Genomic DNA, 18,343 nt, shown 5'->3' with positions numbered 1-18,343 from the left:
TATAGTGGTTTTGGGACGAAAAACCTCTACAATTATTAGGATTTGTACCGCCGCTACGTGGCATTCATATGGTTCAGCTAAAAGTGAGAGTGTTAGCCTTAGTGATTCAGGCGCTCGCCTTCAGTGCGAGGTGGCACTGCTTAAAAACCCAGCACCGCGCACAAAATATTTAAATGGGTAAGCTTTTCTATGCTGACTCATCGAAAAAGCTGTCCGTCCGTATGTCTGTCGGTCACATAATACGATCGCCTCTATAAAGAGATACGAAAGTCGCACGATTGCTTATGCATTTGCCTATGACGAATCCAAGGCGAAAGCCATCTTCGTCTTCTGCGTTTCCTTCTCAGTCGATTGTATTGACGCCCCCGCTCCAACCCGACAGCTCACTGCAAGTAACGTGGTTTTGCACTGCCTCCGGGACGGTAGGTATTGCAAGATTTCGGCGCCTGACGCGCTTTTACAGTGTCTCTGGGATAGGCCCCACTTTGACAGAGCGACGATGACGTCATCATGTGATGACATTTTGTATAACTCATGTTGACGCCGAGGCCGCTGACGGTCTATTTTCGCCTTTGATGAGGCATGTAAGCCTTTCGCCTTAATAAATGTTTCACTCCGGTGTTTGGGTTTGAACCCGGGCCTTCACTCTGCGAAGGTGAGTGTCTTAACATCCTAGGTCTTATCCACTACGCTACGCCTTCATGCTTACAAAATATGAACATATGCGACCTACATGAATGCGTTGCACCCACGGGGCAAAAACGTACCAAGATAACGATATGTATAGGCACCGTGCAATCGAGTTTTCCGGTGTGACTACAGCTCTACAACGCACAGCCTCGCGGAGAAAAAACATAAATATTTATCCGGGCCCGAACAAGATGTGAACGCGGTGCGCGCGTCTCCAACTGGCACGAGTTGGGGGACTGTGCTGGGCTAGAGCGGGGACGCCTGCGCACTTCTCATTTTCTTCGTGCCCCTAGCGGCAAATACCAGCGGCCTTAGGACGTTCACTGAGAACTACGTAGCTCCCTCTGGCCAGTGGACGGTGCGAATTTCGGGATGTTTGTTCCAATACTCACCGCAGACAGCTAAATAGACAGCTAAGTGGACAGCGGCCATGTTAAGCCCTGTTCCAATGCTCACGTAGCCGGCAAAATAGGCAGCTTCGAAGGACTTCATCGGAGACAAATACGACGCAGGCTACTTTGCAGGCGAACTGCTCGGTTAGCTCGGATCTCGCCGGTATGGTCTTCTGCACAAAAGCAGACAACTTTCCAGGCGCTCAATTGGAGCTACGTTCAATTTTTCATAGATTTCAACACGAAACAAGTTAAAGGAATAGCAGTCACATTTGTTTTTCTTAGCTTTCTCTTTTCGACGCGAGGTGGCGTCACGTTGCGCGGACGTCATTCAGACGCGTTCCATATCTCGCAGTACCTGGCCTCGGTGCAGTCTTCTAAGGTGTCAGCGTAGACTGTCTGCGATGCTGTCCAGATTTGGAACACAATCAGGGAGGGCTGTACAGATCAGCACAATTCAAACATTGCAAAATTTTGATGCCATACATGCGTTTTGGTGGTCGCGGGAGGCGCGTTGGGGTAGCGTTCGAGACGGTGACGAGTGCTGGAAAAAAAATTACAGGCGTTATTTTGATGACGCTCGCAAACGGCATTCCAGGAAGGGCTTCGTGAGTCGACTGAAAACTCGGCGGGTATGCACCATTGAAAAAAAGCCGGTATGTGCCAATCAGCTCCTAGCATAGCATAGCCATTGCTAGTACAGTATAACAAGGAGGTGGGAAAGAGAAGTGAGGGTGAGGAGTGATGTGAATGTAAGGAAGGAAAGGAGGAGGGCAGAGGTTAAAGCATGGTATAACTTTGTATAATATAGTTTAGCACAGGGATGGGAAAGGGAAGTGAGAGTGACCCGATCTGATTTAAAAGGGTAGGAGGGAAATGAGGTGGAAAAGGAGGAGCTGAGAGGGTAAATTATAGCACAGCCATGCACAGCATCTTATAGCAAGGAGTGGGAAAAAGGACTGAGAGTGGATAGGAGTGGTGTGAGGGCTAGGAGGAGGGAAGGGAGAGAGGGCAGTATAGAAAGACATAAAGAAAGAGAGATGAAAGATGAAGAGAACTCAATCTGCGTTTGCCAGTTGGTGGCGCTTGCTTACCAGCTGCGCTGTTTACTCAGATCTCACAGGCGTGAAACTGGTTTTAATTTGTTTTGTTATGTTTGAATCGTCTTGTGTGACAAAGAACGAACGAACGTTTTTTTTTTTTTTTTTTTTTTTTTTGCGGCGTCAGCATACAAATGCTAATGCATTTAAGAGTACCGGCATAAGATACTGTATAATAATAATATCTGGGGTTTAACGTCCCAAAACCATGATATGATTATGAGAGACGCCGTAGTAGAGGGCTCCGGAAATTTAGACCACCTGGGGTTCGTTAAGTGCACCTAAATCTAAGTACACGGGCCTCAAACATTTTCGCCTCCATCGAAAATGCAGCCGCCGCGGCCGGGTTCGATCCCGCGACGTTCGAGTCAGCAGTCGAGCGCCACAACCACTAGACCACCGTGGCGGGGCGCATAAGATACTGTACTAGAAGAGAACAGTAAGCTGTCCCTAAATGTGTGCTTCGAAAAAATGGAAACGATCCAGAGTGATTTCTACTCTGCTATAGGGGAGCTGCAGCGAATGATGGGTACACCAGCAGCGCAACTCAAGCCGAATTTACTGCAGCTGTTAACACAAAATAGTGCAACAACCTCCATGCATGCTCGGGCTATACTCTGCAATATTTCTCTACATATTGAAACGTCGTCGAAGACAACAGCAATTACCAAAAACGAACATTGCTTTTCTTCTGCCATAATATAGATCGTCTAGCCTCTCTTCTCTGACTATAGGAAGTATTCTGCCGATTCCGTACAACGCACTGAATGAAAAGCGCTAAAAGCCCACCGGCTAAGAGAGGACGCTTTGCAAGTGCCTTATTGTGCCGTTTTGCTGCAGAAATAACGTCCTTTATCGCTTCCGCCGCTTCCATGTGTTTCTCGTGATTACTGTCGCATGTTAGGAACATTTTCCAACGCGTAAGCACGTGAAAATGTTCCTAGTATGCGGCAGTAATCACACCAGTAGAGAACTACCAGTGCTTTACTACGAGAGACCAACAAGACATCCCTGCGAATAAATTCTTTAACAAGAATGTATTCCTCGAACTATGACCTTTGTTTACAACAAAACGTAAACGACTCAGAGCGCCATGTTGTATTGTGGTCTCCACGATCGACACCGCCAGCGCGCTGGCGCGCAGCCGGCGCCCATCGCGGAGGCCATGGTTGTGCTATTCAGTATATGATTTGTATCGTTCAAAGTTAACGCTCTGATGTGTGCGAATCCTTCTTGTGTATCCCGTCGAATCGTTGTGCTATACAAACTACAGTTATGCTCTACCAACACGCCCAGTCTTCATCCTTAGCTATGTACTTAACTATGAGAGAGCTGTGAGAGCCGCGCTTGCTGTTTAACCTATAAATCTAGAACCTAGAACCTATAAATCTTGGAGATGTTTTCATTTCAGATTTAAACAAAGGCGTTTTAGACCACTAGCGTTTAAGGTGATCACATTCCTTCATATCTTTTTACTATAATCTTCAGAAGCACAGGCACTCGGCCTCCTTGATACGGCATGCTGCAAGTAATGCTCAGGACGCAAATGCACAGTAAGAGAGCGTTTAGCAAGGTCCGTGTTCTCTCTCTCTCTCTTCACGTGTTTCTTCAGCTTTGACTGCGGCAAGCAGAAATCTAAAATCCAAGATGTACGCTAGTTAAAGTGTTGGGTAGTGATTGTTGAGGCATCCTTTTCATGTGCTTCCTTTGCAAAGTAGAACATGGCGATATTTTTAAGGCAATGTATTGCGCTTTCACTCACATTCTGTAACGGGATATGATGATCTGCTATGTTCGTTTACTGACTGACACCAATAAGTGCAAAAGAAGCAAGCAAGCAAATGCAAATGCAAGCAATTGAAACATAATTAAATGACGCTTTTCAAAAATAAAAATGATGAAGCAAAATTATTGGGGTGGGGGAGAGCGGGATAAAAGAAAAACCGAGAATGATGACACGCCAGCTCATGCATCTCGCTAAAACTATATAACACATGCGAGAATATGTCGCAAATAACATTTACTTATTTATTTTTTTATTTTTTTATTTATTTATTTATTTATTTATTTATTTATTTATTCATACATACTGTAAATCCCAAAGAGATTATAACAGGTGTACAATCTAAGACGGTGGATTAGTACAGTCAATAGAAAAAGAAAAAAAATAATAAGAAATTAACAACAAAAAAGATCACATAACACCATATTAAGTTTGCGAGGCTATCAAGTCGCCTTCTACTAGTTTTGAGAAAGTGGCTAAGGATGTGCTACTGGTAATGGAGGGGGACAGGTTATTCCATTCTCTGATCGCAAGCGGGAAGAGCAAGAATTCGAAAACATCTGTGTGAAATCTGTAAGGGGCAAGGGTATGAGAGTATTTGTGGCGGGTAGTTCTAGCTGCGGATAGCTTAGTATAGCGGGACTTGTCTATGTTTATGTGACTGTGTAACAGTTGGTGCATTAGCTTTAAGCGTGCCAATATCGCCCGGTTTTATTATGGTTAGTATTCCCGCCTTCTTAAGCGATTCCGTAGGCGAACCTGTTCGGTTAAATTTCTTTAAAATGACCCTGAGCGCTTTTCGTTGAACACCTTCGAGCTTGCTGGTTAGTTTTTTTTTTGTTTTTTTTGTTTGTTTGTTTTTTGTGCGGGAACCAGGCAGTGTTTGCGTACTCCAGGATGGGTCGAATAAGTGTATTATAGGCCAGTAACTTTGTGTGTGGTGGTGCTTGCTATAATCGCCTTTTTTATAAATATGTCTTTTTAGCGCAGATGATGTGATGTAATGAATATGAGCGTCCCATCATAGGTCATGTGACAGAATGACCCCTAGATACTTATGTTTCGTGACCTTAGAAAGGGTAGCTGAATTGATGACGTAATTGAAATCGGATGACTGCTTTTTTCTAGTTATGGATAAGAGCGCGGACCTTTTTTCGTTGATGTTCATCTGCCTATCACTGCACCGAGCTGAAACCGCCTCTAAGTCCGTATTTAAGACGATATGTTCATCGTGTGGGTTGACTTCTTTGTACAGGATGCAGCCATCTGCAAATAACCTGCATCCAACATTGACAGATGAAGGCAGATCGTTAACGAAAAGTAAGAATAATAACGGCGCCAAAACGCTAAACATATAATATGGGATAACACATTAGAGCGCTGCAATGCAAAATAATAATAATATGCGCTTTAACTTCACGGATGCAACTGGAACTGCTGAAAAAAGGTGTATTACTAGTTGTACTAGTTCCATGGTTCTCGAAGTTAAGTGGAGGTAAGTACAACTTAAATGACCAAAAGAAAAAAGGAAAACGACGCAGGTTTCCGCATTCTTTTTTTTTTAGTAGAGCAGTCCTCAAGCCAGGAATATTGAGGTTCATTCCTTTACTACTTAGCAAAAATAATGGCAAACGTCATACGGCGCTCCACGGCACACAAAATGTGGTGCGCCGTATGATTATTTCGCAGTAGAGCTCAAAACTACGTCCAGTGAGTCAAAACCAGTGAATAAAAATGAGCGAGAGCGAAGTCCATTGCGATAACTAAAATACTACGCCACGCTCAAACATATGTTCGACCGAAACGAAAATTGTGAAATGAGGTCAGAACATCCCAACGTTCAGAAAATATACACGAAAGCGAAAAAATAGGCCGCACGGGAAATTAAACGAGTAAACAGACAATTAGCGCGTGCTTCTTAATGCAAAATCCCGTGAAGGAGGGAGTGGGATCGTTGTACCTTGTGTCACTTTCATGTCTTCCTTGCTGCTGGCGGTATGTTTATGTATGTGAGTGTGTGCACGCGGGTCCATTGCCCCCGATGTCTTCTTCCACAACCGAGAACGGTGTCCTTGGAATGAAGTAATTAGCGTACGAGCGCCTAATTAATTCCAGGAGCTGCCGAGAAGTTACAGATGTTCTCGGTCGGTGGCTTGGCCATACGAGAAAAGCACACACCACGCGTAAAAAAACGTTCGACGGAATGGCGGAATCCCAAGAGGGACATTATCTGCGCTGTGTTCTGTCATGCGCTCTTCTTATTGTGCTTATGCACACTTCGCTTATTTTGATGCATGAGTACATGACCCAGCTCGAACTAGCGATAAGAGCAAACAAAGAGTATTACAACGTTTTATTTCGCCTACTCCTTGTCAATACCTGCAAGTTATCAAGAAGCAGTAATAGAAATATAACCTAGTAAGGTGCGGGTTTGGGCTAGTTGGTAATCCATTTGAACAGCTAAATAGCGCAACCTTCAGGGACGAAAGACAGGAGAATGCGACACACACAAGCGCTAACTTCCAACTGAGTTTTATTAAAGAAAACACACAAATATAAAGGGTACAGCCAGTAATGGAAACTGAAGCCAGGTTGCACGAAAGCTGACATCAAAGACCTCCCAACAAGTGAGAATGATATGGAGCAACGGTATTTAAAAAAAAAACATTGCAGGTGACCCTAATTCTTGACTTAGATGCCCGGTAGTGGCACTCGTACATCGGCGTTCGTGTTCCCTGGTGTATTTCTTGGGTTTACTTTGGGCTTCCTCGCACTGCCCAAGCGGATCTCAGAGACCACGTTGAAAGAAGTGGGTAATTGACATCTGCTCCGCCAAGTGCCGCAACGATCACAGGTACTCGCAAGAAAAGCGTCTGCTCTTTGAGTGAGCTCGTTCAAGTAATATTCAATTATTATTCTGGCAGCTAATTGACCCTTATCTAAAATGAACTTAAGCTCCGACATGGTTTGTATCAAATATAGCACATAACTTCACATATAGCACATATAGCACATAACTAATATTTTAAAAAAGGCATGAAGCAATGATTACGTTTCACAAAATAAAGCTACTCTCTCTTACATAAATGAAAGGTAACATTTGAATTCGTTTTTCTGTAGTACTTATAAGCACTAAATTTGTTGTTTGGTGATTGTGGTACAATAATCACCAGGAGACGTGCACACTTTTGACGTCATCGACAGGCCATGGAATTTTTACGTTGGATTAATCACTTCGCCGCGAGATTCGCCGTCATGTTGGTACGTACGACCATGAATTTCTTAGCACAAACTGAAGCCGGTGCGCATTCTGAGTCAATATTTCTTTATTGTTCTTTGAGATCATGCGTTATTTCTGCAGCCGGTCGAAGTTAGTTGTTGCAGGCGAAAATTTAATCCTGCAGGAGGAAAGTTAGCTTACGGGGTTTTAAGTACCGAAATCACGATATCATTATGGGGCACGCTGCAGTGGAGGGCTCCAGAAATTTCCACCACCTGGAGTTCATTAACGTGCCCTGATTTCACACAGTATATACACGCGGCTCTAACATTTCGCCTCAATTGAAATGCGAAGAGCATGCTTAGTAATGTGGAACACCAATTGTATCGAAACTGGAACCTGGTTCTGCTATTATAACGCAAAACTATGCAAAAACATGCGGATGGCGGACAGGCGGGCGGCAACACCCGCCTGCCCCACCGCCAATCTCAAGCGCGTCATTTCAGCTTCTATGACTTCATTTTATCAGCTGCAATTTAATGTATTTCATGACTGGCAGTGAAGAGATTCCACGTGCATGTGGATGAAATGTAGCTTAATGTGTTAAAATGTTTTAACACGATTGAAGGAAGGGTAAGTTTAACCGCGGTTATTGAAGTTCGCTTTATGTTCGTGAATGTTACTGAAGCTGTGTGTCCCCTTTTTATCGCCTAGGTTAGGCACTGTGATGGTGATGCGTGCATTCACAGGAGTAAATCTCCCAAGGCAGAGGTAGAGCGGCAGCCGTGAATTGGCATACTCACGCATGTGCTAAACTGAGGCCACGGCTGGGGCCCTGCGGCGCTATTCAACGTTCTCTTATCATTCACCGATCGTGGCCGGCTGATCGTGTCGATAACGCGCAAGCGGACAGTCACTCTGACCAGTGACGAAGCACGAAAATTGCGCCGCTCCTCTTCGGAGGTCGCGGTTAACGCACAGATGCGCGGTGAGTTATCATCCGACGGTTGGTCTGGGCCACCGTTTCCGTTTTCTTGCAAATGCTACGAGAGTATTGCTGGTGTTACTGAGACTCACGTGGCATGATTTTTTTTTCCACTCGCTCGTGTAGGCGAATTGCAAATATGGTAGGTAGTCGCTCTCACTGCTCTACACTGCAAACGGGTTTGAGCCTTTTAGGGAGTTTCGGGCTCGACGCATAACGTGCATCCAAAAGGTACTACGCAAAACCCCCTTCAAAACGAGGTTCAAAAGGAGGTTTTATTTACATCCTTTAAGGGAGTGATTAGACGGAACTAAGGAGGTAAATTTGTGTTTTTATTGAACTCATTTTGAGGGCTTGAACGGAGCGCATTGGAAGTTTTTCTGGTTCTTTTGAGAGCTTTTAAAGCCTCCTTTTGGAGGTAAAGTTGGTGTTTTTATGTAAGCCATTTTGGGGGCTTGAACAGAGCGCATTGAGAGTTTTTCTGCTTCTCTTGAGAGCTGTTAAAGCCTCCTTTTATACGAGGCCATAGAGCGGTCGCGAAATGAAAAAAAAAGAAGTATTTTAGGCAGTATATTACGTTTACCGGCCAATTTCCGCTACTATTCATCACTACGGCATAATAAAAAATGGTCATCAAGTATTTATGCACAATCATGACATTTGCATACAAGTACGCACGACACAGGAATCGAACTCGCTACCACACGCACTCAAAGCAAGCACTATAACCATTACACCACAGCGCCACCACTTGCAAGCTTGCTTTTTTCGTGGGCTTATATATGTACCAATGTATGTACAAAGCGGCTGGTAACCCGTCGGCACAACTTCGAACTTCTGTTCTTGTACCATCGGCGTGTGTTTGCTCTTGCGGAAGGTCAATACATAATTTGTGGGGCGTCATGCAGGCCGAGCCGATCGACGTAAACACCCTCGGCTCCGAATTCTCCGGTTCACCGTGTCGTGCCGCTAGAAAAATTATAAACGTGTGCCCTCTTCGCTCGCGCTAAATTCGTGAATACCAGCGTGACAAAGGTATCTTCAGATAGCGAACGTATGTGCATTCCATGAGCGTATGCTGCGGAGCAATTTTCGTTATTTCTGCAGCCGCGAACTGCGCGCGTCCAGATGCGGCAGCGTGTTATGAGCGGTTCGAAGACCGCCTACGTTCTCATATGAAAGTTACACACGCAGAGGCCCGACTTAGAAGAACATTGTAACGCGCCTACATTAAGTGCATTTAATGCGCGCGTACTGCCGCGAGCTGCACGCAGGGGCAGCAGCGCGCTCTGAGCAGCTGAATAAAAATCTGTTTCCGCAATTAGCGCTTATTCGCAATGCACCCTTTAGCGCGGACCGCCTGCGTTCGCATATGAAAATTACACACGCAGAAAATTCCAGAGTTACAAGGACATTGTAGCGCGCCTACATAAAGTGCGTTGAATGCGCGCGTACAGCCGCGAGCAGCGCCTTCTGAGCAGCTGAACGCTTATCTATTTCCGCAATTAGCGCTTATTCGCAATGCACGCTTTAGCACGGCATTCAGTGATTCTCTATAACGCATATTCAGTATTTATTTTCTTTCATACTCGGATACTACCTACATTTCTTACTAATTAGCTTTTATTGGTAAGCATCACGCCACCGCGTTAAAGCGAATGACGCGTGTCCCAAGGTCAAGGACAACCTCCCCAGTTTACCAGTGACAGGTCTCCCACAAAACAAAAAAGTTAATGTACTTGCACTTCTCTCTTGTGAACGTCCATGTGTACTTGGCCCTCCCCTCAGACATATGATGCAGTACCCATTAAAAAAAAGCATTACCCTCTTCCTCAATGGAACAGCTGTTCTTGAGAAAATATGGTTCTGTTGAATTACTTCACCACAGCAGCAGAGAGGTTGGCTTGTTTGCAATTCAGAATTTCACAATTGTAACACAGAAACACGAGAACACAGTGATGACTTTCTGTCTAACTTTCTGTTGCCTATCTTCTACAATGTGTCATAATCTGTGAATCATCTGTTCAATGTGTTTGGTAATAAAACACAAGCAGTTACATTGAGCAGGCAGTGTTTCAGCAATTTGTTTTGCAAGCACAATTTCATTTCTTCATAATTTACATGCACGAAAAGTAGTCATACTTCAATTGATACAAAACCAGTGGTTGCAACATTTTATTGGAATCAAAACAGCAGCATTTCTCGTGTCAATGTAAGGGTATAGGTATATATTTCCATCGTCGTGCACAGAACCTACTCCCAAAACTGAACACGTGGAACAACATATACAGTACAGCCTAAGCACTATACATAATTCACAGCAGTAAAGCAATACGAAAGTAGGGTGTAAAACCTCATCATGATGCGCACTAACGTGTGCACTTCACCGTGCCAGTATGTAAGTAGAATCCAAAAAAATAAGCTGCCCAAGGAACTTGGTGTCAGCCTATACACGAAGGCAACTAATTAGTACAATAAGGCTAGCATCACTTTTAGGAAATATGAAACCGTGTAGACAGGCAGTTGTACAGTTTTTTATTGCACTAGTTTGCCCTATGGCATCAAAACATGTCGCACATTATTTTGGAGTTGAGTTTCCTACAAAAAAGCCCAAAATAGACCTGTGGTGTTGACTGTAGGTCCACTTACCAAGGTGCATAAAAGCATTCAGCAATGCCCACAAAATTACAAGGTTGCCTTCTTATGTTGCTGTACATATTTATTCACAGATACCTGGAAGCCATCGTAAATTTCTGGAAGTGCGCTTGGGAACTTGCCGGCATAATCACATGACTGCAATGTACCAATACTTCTAATATGCATAACAAGTACAGCCATGCTTCAATGTTTTTATGCCAGCTAGTGCCATCTGTAACTCAAAAGTTCATCCTTAATTCCTCACTTGATGGCTTACGCATAATTACCACATTGAAAATAAGTCAAGCACCATGGCTGCAACGTCAACTTGCAATTAGGCAATCACAGGCACTAAATAAAGAAATTCCTGTAAATAGTGACTGGTCGCTTTGCACATTAGATCCTAGGACTTGATATGCCATGAGGATGAATCAAAATTGACCACACATATATAGAGACTGTGAAACAGTCAGGAGTTCATTTCATAGGTAAGGAAAACGTGAAAACGAAATCAGAACACATAGCAACAAAGGGGACGGAACGACACACTACTAACAACTGAAGTTGAACATGTGCGGCTTTTTTAGTCACGTGTGTTTATATCTTTCTGTGGTTTTGATTACACTTCAGTTACTAGTAGCGCACTGTCCTGTCTGCCCCCTTCATTCCTCTGTGGATGTGTGATTGTTTAGTCTTGTAATTTTTTCGTACTGTGTGTTTACATCTTTCTGTGGTTTCGATTAAACTTCAGTTGCTAGTAGCGCGTCATCCTGTCCCCTTCATTTCTCTGTGCTGTGATTTTTTTTGCACCCCCCCTCTTTAACTATGAATATACACCAACTCGCCCAACTGCCCCTGTTAATACTTATGTTTGCTGAATAACACTGGGCCCACTCAGCGTCTTTTTAAACAATGCGAAATTTTCAAATGCACACGATATCAGAAAGGTTCCACGCAGTATTGGGCATAACACACTGCATCAATACCAGTGTTGGCCTAAATGTGGTAAGATGTACGAGCTGTTCGACATAGTGTAAAGTGAGGCACATCAGGGTGTTCCCACAATCATGGGTGTCGGCAGGGGTTTGCACAAAGGGCACCTGCCGCCATCAAAACACACCAGAACTTGACCCCACCCAAGCTACACCAATGCTCTCCTGCTCACCAGGCCGACACGTTACGCCGCCTTGCACCCCCAAGACAAAATCCTGCCGACACTCATGCCCACAATACACTTGTCTTGAACACAGACTGGTGGGCAAGCAACACTTGCTGCTTTGCAAGAAGTGTATTCCTGAAAATTACACAAAAAAGAAGTCCACTAAGATTTCTGTATACATAAAAATGAATGTCTTACCGAAGATTCGCGCTTGACTATCCTTATTGAAGACATTTTGTCAAAACACGAAATAAATACAAAATTGAGATGCTGCTATGTTCCTTGTGATTGTTTCACTTCGTGTGCACAGGGCAAAAAACAAACGGATGTAAAAAAAATGCGAAACACCACCAGAAGTGTACTCTTGCCATGTTTAAAAATATGTGGGTAGTTTTTGATGTCAGTAAAGTTGTCATTATAAGTACACTTTAAAAGGGTCGTGAATGTTAGCAAGGTCTTGATTAACCGCACCTACTCTGTTTAGGAGTGAAGATTGGGCAACTTGGCACTGAACCATGGCAAAAATTAACAGCGCACTTCTAGTGAGGATAAACTAAGGCCTGGGCACAATAACAGCGCTTTCACCTTGTCAAATTGTGTCAACAGTCATGATACTATGTATTGACCTTGAAAACTATGGCAACATAATGCAAAACAGCAAATTAACGAGAGGGAATAAACAAGATGATTCAACAATCTGGTTCAACAGACTCAACAGCTCACTTATATCAATGCGATTAAATTAGCCTTGCACATCTCCTAATGGCTAAGAATATGCACATGTAGCCTTGGCAAATTCCACTGTTGATACGTGACCAATGAAGTTGCATTCCTTCCATGCCGTTGAATGGCCGTTCCTTCTTTTCTGTTTTCACTGTTTTCTGATTTTCATTGTTTTCACTAGCATAAATGTTCACCCTTTTTGATTTTGTCACTTTGCAGATGGCATAGGTGTTTTGCCTTTGAATGTGCACGTTTCTTCTGCTTTGTCTTTCCTGCTTCTTTTTGTATGCGTATATGTTTTGCCTTTGAACGTGCACACGTTTCTGCTGCTCTGTCTCTATTTTTGCTCTACTGGGCTTTGTGCACTTCTCAAGCTACCATTGTGGCTTTTCACTTGAGGCCCATTTCCTGTATTTTGCTGGAATAAACATTTATCCATTCATTCAATACCATAAAACGCATGTGCTTCACAATACACACTGCACTTAGCAGATGTCTGTCACATGATATGGCCGTCATTGTATAGCTTTAACATGATTTATTCGTTCTAGCTAAATTAATCCAAGCTAATGATGTTAATGTACCTTGATATGCTATTTCACTGTTCCTTGATGCATATGTATGAAGGTACAGTGCTTATGTACCTATGCTATTTCAGGAGACGGGCAGAGTGCGCAATGCAAAATTGTGGCCGAAAAGTCTTTTCACTTCCTGACAATCTGTGCTTTGGTGGGTTCTCACAGTTGCCTGGCGGGAGAAAGATGTCCAGGGTAGTTGACTGCATCCAAGGTAGATGCTGCAAAATGAGAGCGCACGGTCTTCTCACATGTCAATGTGCGCAAATTGACACGATGACTAAGGATTAAAACAAACAAATGAAGTTGGAGAAAAGAATAAATCGAAAACAAAGTTGTCCTTTATGCACATTCCATCATGTGACAATGTGATAACCGTGGCCTTTTGCTCTAATGTATATTCCCTGAAAGCATCATGCCTCATTCATGCTTTATCGCAGGCAAGAAAATTATATCGTGCAAACAACTTTATCAGGGTGCACTCCTGGGTCGATTGACTGGTCGTATGAAGCATGAGTGATATTCACAGAAGTTCCAAAACATGCATCACACATCTTTGCTATCTGAGTTTAACGACCTAAATGCGAAGCATTTGTTAAACACTTCTACGACTTTGAACGGATCTATCTACCTATCTATCTAGCCGCCTACGACTCATAGCTCGTGTGAGTGTTTCGTTAATCGGATGTATGCCAAAATTCGTGTGGCATGACACGACTGCATGAAGAACGTGAATGATGGGTCTTAACTTGAAAATCATGATATGCATTTCATTAACAACATGATTTACACGTCACTCTCTTAGTTCTCTTGCGACTGTTTCGTTAACTTGATATTTACCAAAATAGGTATGGCGTCACAAGAGTGTATGACGCACATAAACGACAGTTTCTAACGTGCAAATCATGACACGCTTGTCATGTATGGCATTATTTTTACAACATGGTCTCGGGGGCGCTAGTGGCCGTTTCGCCTGCTTCATATAAACCAAAATTGGTATTGTGTAGTGTGACTGTACGTCCAATATAAATGACAGCTGGCAACATGAAAATAATGACATGCATGTCATGTACACACGCCACGCTCATGGTGCGCTCGCGGCCGGTTCGCTAGCTTGACATACACCTAAACTGATATAGCGTGACGTGATTGTGCGACGAACATAAATGACATATAGTAACATGAAAATAACGACATGTATGTCATTTACGGCATGGAGACTGGTGCACTCGCGTCCGGTTCTCTAACTTGATATCATACCAAGACTGGTATAGCGTGACGTGACTGTATCACGTACATAAATGACAGCTGGTAACATGGAAACAATGAATGACATGCGTGTAATGTACAGCATCATGGGTTACATGCCACGCTCATGGTGCGCTGGCGGGCATTTCGCAAGCTTGACATGCCGATTTTCTTTTCTTTATTTTTTTTTTTTGCTTTTCATAGCACTTTTCAAGCGACGCAATGTGCAGAAGGTCATCTACAGGTGCATAAGCGACGATAAGGGCTCGCAAAGAGAGAGAACATCAGTATTACTTACCATTTTTGTTCCTGACTGTGCCGAGCCATATGCCGAGCACGCAGAGTGCCCATCATCTGCTTGGTAATGCACAGCGGCACGCTCGCTTGAGTCGACGGGCCGTCGCGATTATCGCACTCGCAGCGCAGCATGTCGCACTGTCGTCAAACCACGCATATCACATCCAGCGGCGAGAACACAGTGAGGCTGCAGGCACAAAACGCGCACACTCGACCGACACAGCTGATCACTTGAGAAGTGGCGTTCACAAGGCCTAGCCGGCCTAGCTACGACGATCGCGCCGCCGCGGGAACGACTCCCTCCTCACGTTTCTTTCTTTTTTTCTGTTTTTTTTTCTTCGCGCGCGCATGCGGCGCGAAGCTTTGTCCCATTCGGTAGCGCCTCGTCTGGCTTGCTTTTGCCCTGGCGGGGGCGGCCCGCAGTAGGCTGCAGCCGGCAAGGCCAAAGGGCTTCCTCGCTTCCTCTCCAGCCGTTCGGAGGGTCTCGTATATCTCTTTCTCTGGGATATCTGTGCAAGGGATTTTTAGTGCGCTGAAGCATGCCGCCTCTTTCTTTTACTTCTTTCCCCCGCACAGCTGCATGCATGCCCGCCAGCACTGAAGGCGTTATGGAAAGCTTCGGAAAAAAAAAAAAGAAAACATGCCAGAGGAAATGTGATGGGAGTTTTTTGTTCCTCTAACTCCATTCGACGAATGGCGTCAGATAGTGAATTTACCTCCTTTCTTCCACATAATTTCTTAACGAAGTAAAATTGAGGACGCAGAACTTTATTACACCCACCTCATTACACCCTAAGGTAGTACTGTCCAGATGAAGGTAGTATTAAGGAGGATTGTAGCCCTTAAAACGCCCAATTCGGCTAGTTTGCGTTTGCAGTGTATGGTTCCGTAGGAGTTGTAATACCGGCGAAGGCATCGGTTTCTACAGGTTCCCCAACGATCAGAGGTGCACATGCTTTTCTCTTGGAGCAGCAAAAGCAGCCCCTGAATGTTTTTTTTTTTTTTTTTTTTTGCGGTACCCTTTCCCCTATGCGCTGCGGAGCATGCGCGTATCTGTGTTTTCCCGCTTTTGTATGTGCTGGACAGCCGTGCTTCTTTTTTCTACTGAAAAAAACCTGAACAGTTTCGTGGCAGGCATGCTGAAGCGATAACATTGTCTTTCGTGTCATTGCTAGCCCATACCCTCATGATCAGCTTCTCATGTACGTAGAATGTGGGAAGAATAGACACGCACATCTGCTTGTGCAGTTGCCACAGGATAGATTCTTTATTTACACGCTCCGAAACTGGTGCTGACATTAGTATTTTCCTGCAGCATTTCTTGTGAAACATGTTGCGGAGGGGTGTCCATGAGCCGTGGTTTTCTCCTCACTTCACTGGAACCGAGACCAAGAGACGTGCTTAGATGGCTAAAATTGTACAAACTTTGCACCAACGGAAACGAAAACGCCGTCAAAAAATGGAGTCGTAAGGTGACTCTTACGCACGAGACGCACAATGGTTGTTTGATAAAAAGCTGTAAACCAGGTGCTAGGGATGCGTCAGTAGACCCCGAAAGAGAAAGACACGTTGGCGTTTTCCAGCCAGCAGTACTTAATTATTTCAAATACCTGCAGCGCCCGAAGGCATTATTTCAGGGCGGAATGCACATGGTTACATATGCTTGTACAGCCGTCCGCACGCAAAACTCGAGCGCTCCGCCGCGTGGCCTCGTCCCGCTTCCACTGACACCAGCGCCGCCAAGCGTCGGGCACGGTATGTTTTCTGTAGCTAACCCTAGATTTAGTGCGGGTCCATTTCACTAGTAAATTTCTGTTTCACTTCTGCCTGACCGGCGGGTAGAGTACACTCACTTTGCAGGTCCGTTTTCCCCACGTTTCGGTCGTGCCTATATATACGTTCTCACGCTCGCCCATGAAATTCGTTGCCGTGTTGCTTATCTCGGCGCATTAGTTCTCGCATGCGGTGGATCATTGCCGAGATAATCATACGGCAACGAATTTCACGGGCGCGCGTGAGAAGGTAGCAACGAGCGAAACGTGGCGAAAACGGACCTGCCAAGTGAGTGTATTCGACCCGCCGGTCAGGCATAACTGAAAGAGAAATTTACTAGTGAAATCTACCCGCGCTCAATCTGTCGTTAGCAGTAGCAAACATACCGTGCCCAACGCTTGGCGGCGCTGGTGTCGGTCGAAGCGGATCGAGGCCACGTGGCGGAGCGTTCGAGTTAAGCGTGCTCACGGCTGTGTACAGCCGTGAGCACGCTTGACCGTGAGCACACTCGCACGATAACCGTGAGCGCACTCGCACGCTTAACCCTGAGCACTTAGCCGTGAGAACACTCGCACGATAACCTTCAAATCGCGCTCGACTGTACAAACATCGAAATGAGAAAACAAAAAGACCACAACAGAACCTAAAAAAAAACTTCATGCTGTTTTATGTCCGACAATAAAGCTCTGAACGATGCTTCAGTATGATAATCCACTTATTCGCGGCGGTAGCTGATTCCACTGGGTTATCGTGTGTGGGGAAAACGAGTGCTGAAAGGCGTTTGTTCTGCGAATAGTTTATCTTATTTTTAACCAATTGTCCCTTCTATGAGATGGGAAATGAGGGGGTAAATGGTCAGTTTCCCTATGCATTTTAACCGTAGCGGCGAAAAATATTGAAAAGCATTTCTAACCACGTGTTTTTTTTTTTTCGGCGAATGCTTCATAATTCCTGCCCCAAGCTGCTATTATATGCAGGAACACGTGAAGTAAAATTATGATTAGTACCGAGAAACCTCGCTGCCATCTTGAACAAATAATAGCGCAACAAAAACGAGGACTGGCTGCACGGTTTCGTACATGTTCGAGCTGTCAGACAGAGTTTTAGTTTGCAGGTCCCAGGCCATACAGGCGTGCACTAATATGGGTGTTACGTTCGAAAAGTAAAGTATTTCTCTCATTTTGGGTAACGCTAACCGAAATTTATGTTTAACAAAATTGAGCAGTAAATTATTTTTTTTTAGATGCGAAGCCGCTTTTTCTCGGGGGTGTGTCCGGTGGCGGTTGTGGCGTCCGCGCTCCACTGCGCATGCGCCTACTCTCTCTCCCACTCTCGTCCTTTACGCAGGTGTTCGGTCGCCTCCTCTCCTCTCCTCCCACGCGCTGCAGCCGTGGCGCAGCCTCTCCTTCCACGTGATGCAGCCGCGCCGCAGCCAAATACAACCTGTAACCCACTCTCTCCTCTCCCTCCCCCATTTCATGTGTGTAAAAGCGCGTGCGCTTGGTCGGCTTCCGTCATTCTCGCTTCGCTCCCGTTCAGATGAGCTGTAACGTCAACGTCGGCGCCACTCGTTCACTCGGCGCTAACGGAAAGCAACGCACAAACACAACGTAATGATAACACTAAATACAAACCTCACACACTAAAGGAAACGCCGAGTGAACGTAACGGAAACTTGGTGTGCGCCCCCAATGCTGCTTCGCATCCCCTCATGGTTCCCTTGAGTGGTAGATGGTGAAATTTTTTTAAGCGTGCATACTT

The sequence above is a fragment of the Rhipicephalus sanguineus genome, chromosome 5, assembly GCF_013339695.2.
Source record: "Rhipicephalus sanguineus isolate Rsan-2018 chromosome 5, BIME_Rsan_1.4, whole genome shotgun sequence".
NCBI classification, from domain to species: domain Eukaryota; kingdom Metazoa; phylum Arthropoda; class Arachnida; order Ixodida; family Ixodidae; genus Rhipicephalus; species Rhipicephalus sanguineus.
The sequence above is the reverse complement of the archived record's forward strand: the minus strand, read 5'-3'. Positions refer to the sequence as shown.